The sequence below is a fragment of the Cucurbita pepo genome, unplaced genomic scaffold (assembly GCF_057944985.1).
Source record: "Cucurbita pepo subsp. pepo isolate OVF unplaced genomic scaffold, ASM5794498v1 scafford_3, whole genome shotgun sequence".
NCBI lineage: Eukaryota > Viridiplantae > Streptophyta > Magnoliopsida > Cucurbitales > Cucurbitaceae > Cucurbita > Cucurbita pepo.
The window spans coordinates 85737-91736 of NW_028257908.1; positions in this window are offsets into that span (position 1 = coordinate 85737).

The window sequence follows — 6000 nt, forward strand, 5'->3', positions numbered from 1 at the left end:
TTAACTATGTGCAGATAAACACACTTTACAAGGAGAACACACAATCGATCACTTGAAGCTAAGCATAATATATCATGAATTCATTCAAGCTCAACGAGGAGATAACGTCCATTTGTTGCTTGAAGCACAAACTACAGTATCCCAATCTATTTTCTAGCATAGTGAAAAGTATTTAAATCATCACGCAGCGTAAATCCTCATCCTAGGGGCATTTTAGTAATTTTTCTTAATATAAATAACATTCTCATCCAAATTACCCTTCTAGTATCCTAAACATGCATATTCTATGTAACGACCCGAAATTTTCTACTTAATTTAAGGTCGCTACTATATACGTACCATAAACATTGAATGCGGAAGACTTCATTTAAATTTCATAAAACATAACCTTTATCTTAAAACACAATCATGGACTTACGTGTTTCGAAAACATCCTTAAAATGACACGACAAAAGACTAAATAAAATGAATAAGAGTTTAAGTTAAAAACATCCTATTCTAGCTATGTCTAAGAAAATAAATACCACTATCCTACGCATGTGTCATGGTCTCGAATTGCGATGCCGTCGTCAGCCGTACAGGAAGGCCTTGCCTTAACCTGAAAAATGTAGTAGCACATGGCTTGAGTATTTAAAAAAATACTCAGTAAGTGACCCCACTATTGGGGTTAAATGCAACAATCACATGCAATGAGACGATGAGACCTATCTTTCATTCCATTTTTCTTACGGTGCTGTCCTAACGGGTAATTTTGGACGTGTACCATATGCTCTACACACAGCCCATACGTGCGAGTATGGGCTCACCAGCTAGTTAGCACACCACTAGACCACTTTTCTTATCCGGTGGGCATACTCTGGAAGCCCCTTAGGCCAGACACCCGCTAGAACTAGTAACCGTCATGGCAGCGCTATGCAAAGCATAACGACCGTTGTCCTGCCATTAGATGTACACGTCTATACCCTCGTGATGGGATAGGGGTATCCTCCCAAATGCATGAGCACACATAATGCATAAGGTCCCAAAACTTTTCCATTTTCATTATCCTTTAATACAACCCCGCTAGCATTATGTACATATCACATCATTTTTCATATCGTTTCAGATATCGTTCATCATTCATATCATATCGCTTCTCATTCTTTAGTTCTCAAACCATCTCAAATCATACATAATTCTAACGGGGTTATATTTCATACCATTTATCGTGATTTCATGTCATTCATATCATGCTGTATACACACAATTTAAGAGACCTAACATAACGTTCTATGCTTTTAACATAACATTTCATCATATACACATCATACCATGACATATTGCATCACAATGTATCATATTATAACCAAGTCATAATGTAAACACTTCGTAGTCTTATCGTTCTCTAACTTATCATAGACTTAACGTTCTTATACCTATCATAGACATATCATTACGTGAACGTACCTTAGTCATATCATCACAAGAACGTATCTTAACGCTATCGTTTTATCAATCCTAACGCTATCGTTCTATCAATCTATCACAAACCTATCCCTTTCTACCCGTAACCTAACCGTATTCTTCCATCAATATCTCTTATCCATATCACTATGGTATTTAACCTAACCTCAACGTTTCATGAACGTATTTTACTCCTATCGCTACGTTTCGTTTTGTGCATCCTTCTCGTATCCTATCTCAAACATATCCTTGAACACATCGTACTGTAATTATTATCATACAATTCACATATTATAACATATACATAACATATAAGAAGCATATCGATCCACAGACAATTCACACATATCAATATATATGACACGTGCAGAACCACGGGGCACGTGTCAACATCAAATATAACCATGTCGATAGTAAGGTCACTTACCTGGCTAGCTTAAGTCATTGTCACGAATATATCCTTAATGAAAGTTCGATTTCGTCCTTTGAAATTCGAGTCAACCTATATGAGCCCATGATATTAGTTTCAGGTTTGAACTCTACAACATTATTTCTCTAATTTACATTGGTCCATTGTTAAAAGTCTTCAAATGTTATATATTTATAATTATATTTTTATTAAAAATCTTATATTTCGTGGTTACTATTGTATAAGGAAGTAGATATAGCTATTTCAAGTTATTCTGGCCTTTACTCCTCTCTGTATTTACCTTCTCTATTTACCTTCTGTATTTACCTTTCTCTCTATGTTTAGTTTGTGGTTTTTAATTCCCTAATTTCTTTTTTGTGGTTTTTAATTCCCCAATCTTTTTTTTTTTTTATCTGTTTCCTTTTAATTTTGTTATCATGTATTCCAAATTTCTAGTGGATACTGTTTCCAAATCTTTCCTTGTATCTCAATGTTTCCTATTCAGAAGTTTTATTGGTCATTCTATTTTTAATCTATTCATTTGGCTAGGGATAAAAATTTAATCTAATAACTAATCTGACCTGATTTACTAGAATTGTGTAAATTATTGACATTTAGTTTCTAACTCAAACCTTGACCATGGTAATAATTGAAGGAAAATCTAACTCTAATTGGTTGTGATTTCTAAAAAAGATGGATAAAAGAAAATGAAGATTTAATATATACCTTATTGATCAGATATATCTTCACATAAATCTACTCTCAATCTCATGTGTAAAAGCCATTATTTTTTTTTCTCAAGTAAATCTAACAATTATTGTTTTTCAGTTTTTTTTTTTCTTTTCAGTAATACTTTCTAACTTAATCATGGGTTGAGTAGAGATAATTGTGGGAAGGGAGAGAGGTTAGTGGAGCAGGGGAAAAGTTGTTTTTTTGTTTATTTATTTATTTATTATTATTATTATTATTTTTTAACTATTTTTTATAATTATTTTTATATTTTTATTTCATTATTTATTATTATTATTATTAGGCTATTACCTTCTAACTATCTAAGGCTTGATATCTCGTATTCTAGCATATCCTCTAATCCCTACAAATATTTTCCTAACAAGATTATTTATGTTTCAATTTCATTAATGATTTCGAGATGGAAAATGCATGCAAAATTGGTCTAAAATAAAAAGCTCACCATTTCTTGAGGATCGTTGGAACTCCACCTTCCAGTTCTATTCAACTCCGGACCACTCCACGAAAGTTTTGCAAAATTCTTTCCAGAAGAATATACTGAAATTTCAGGATCTAATTCTACATCAATCTTTTGGATCTAGAGAAAAACCTCAACTAAAAACTCCAAACCTTTACCTCTCAATCTTTCTTTTCTTTTTTTTTTTTTTTTTACGGATTTGTACCGTACAATTTTCCAAACCTAACTTCTACAACATTCTTAGTAGGTTTCATGGAGCATCCACGAGAGTTTCTACGTGATACCTGGGAGGCTAAAATGACCAAAATGTCCCTCGAACGTTGACTTTATTTATTTATTTTGAGTTTTCACTATTATCTTTTATATTTTTCTAAGCGTTTTTCTTTTTAAATAATTTTGTAATTCCGCAGGTAAGACTTTCAATAAAATCCTGTAATTTTAAACTTTAAAGAAAAAATCGGGTATCTAATTATTGTGAGACTCTCAGGTGTTACACACTCACTTAAATTTTTAAAAAACAATTAAACTAAAATAGTTCTCCAAATGGCATGGAAACTTTTTTATCATAAATAAATGGCATGGAAAGAAAATAATCAATATATCAACTTATTTAATTATCTCCAAATGAGATTCTAGAATATGGAAACTTTTTAATTCATAATTTTGATATTGTCATATTAACATTATTCCTTTGTTTTTAAACTCCTTATTCGAATCACTCCAAAAAAGAGCTCGACCAAAACTGCTTGGAAAACTCTAGCATCCGAATCTCAATACAAGAAATGCAAAGAGACAACCTTATGCCTTAAAAAACAGAACATGCAACTTTCATTTTAATATAAAAAATCTTCCTACCAAAGCAAAAATATGCAATTATTTATAGCCTTGAAAAGGTTGTAACTCTCCTGCTCATAAATACGATAATAACTATAAATACGATAATGACTAGTAAGTAATTGTAACTTAAAATCTTAAAAATAATAATCTAAAATTGAAAAGTACAATGAAACCTCCTAAATTCAAACATTTATGGTACTTGTCGTCCACAATGAAGTTTTTGTAGCATGATTATCACACCTTGTTTCGTATCACTAAATGTGTAAGTTTTTTTAGTACAACAATTATATGGTGTAGGATTTGAACCTTCTATCTCAAAAAAGAGTGTACAACAATTAATTTTTTTTTGCAGGTCGAGACCTACACGCTACCAATCAGCATCACCATTCAAGAAATTAACAAGCTTTAGAGATGTGCCAGAGTGCTAATATTTTGGTGTTGTAGTGTAATTTCGATAAATAGTGTGTTGAGAAAGGCATCAATGATTTTCAAGCAATGAACGGGGCCTAAATATTTCTTTTGAATTCGTGAGCTTGCAAATGTGAGCAAGTCTCTTGGGAAAATTAGGTGCCATACTAAAAAGTTGCCCAATATTATATGAATGAGTACATGGCTGACTAGAACTCTTTGAGAGTTTTTGATGCAAATTGGAGCTATGAAATCATGCTAGATGAGGTTCTAAGCAAACTTAAGCAAGTAGTCAGTAGTCAGGTTGAGTTCTCTTTAAGCGTTACAGGTGGGTATCTTATGGGTTTCTTAGAATTTAAAATATAAATGTAACGCCCCACAATATTGTCCTCTTTGGGCTTTTCATTTCGGGCTTTCCCTCAAGGCTTTAGCTTTAAAACGCGTCTGTTAGGGGAAGGTTTCCACGTCCTTATAAATGGTGTTTTGTTCTCCTCCCCAACCAATGTGGGGCATCACAATCCACCCCTCTTCGGGGCCCAGCGTACTTACTGGCACACCGTCTTGTGTTTACCCCCTTCGGGGAATAGCGAGAAGGCAGGCAAATTGTCCGATGTCTAGCTCTGATACCATTTGTAACGCCCCAGATTCACCACTAGTAGATATTTTTCTCTTTGGGCTTTTCCTTTCGAGCTTCCTCTCAAGGCTTTAAAACGCGTTTGTTAGGGGGAGGTTTCCACACCCTTATAAATGGTGTTTTGTTCTCCTCCCCAACCAATGTGGGACATCACAATAAATGTTATGATAGAACGGAGTATGTTTGAAGACATAGATCATGAGACTAACTTGAGATGATTCTTTGACCAGGTTAAGTTTAAATATACCCCAAACATGTTTGATATGCCATATAGGAGCCATTTCACTACTTTAAAGCATGCAATCACCTTGTTTACTTCATGTTTCATGCTATAGTGAGAATAGGGCTTATATGTAAGGTTATAACTTATGTATCCTTGTTTCATTTTCGTCTAGCATTGTTTTACGGTTGAGATTTATGTCCTGAAGTCGTAGTTAGTTATTTAATTTTTAATAATAATTTTGATTATTTTATTTACAATTTGATATTACTCATTGTATGAAAAATTCAAGAACGTGTAGTCTTAAACAATATATGATTGACTTATCGACCGATCTTAATAAATTAAAGAATATTTAACTAAATTTTGACCCTCTAAATAATAATAATAATAATAATAATAATTTCCTTTTCTATTTTTAATTCTTAAATTATCCTATAAAATCTTTTCTCCTCTTGATCTAAAAACCATAAACTCTAAAAGAAAATCCATCAGGATCTTCCTCGAAAATCTAGGAAAATCAATGTAATTTTTAAGGTAAAGGCAAGACGTCAATATACGGTTTACGAAAAGTTAGGTCCCCTTCATATGTTGCATGTGTTTGCATTTCTAACCCCAACAGTGGGGTGACTTAACGAGTATTTCATAAAATACTCGAGCCATGTGCTACCTACATTTGTAAGGTAAAGGCAAGACGCCAATATACGGTTAATGGCTGAGCTGAAGACACCATAGAAGTTGGACAGGGAATATTTTTAGGAGTTTATGTCTATTTCACTATTTTAAGTTATTGAATATTGTTTTATTTAGATTTATTTTGAATTTAGTTACGGAAGGTTTTA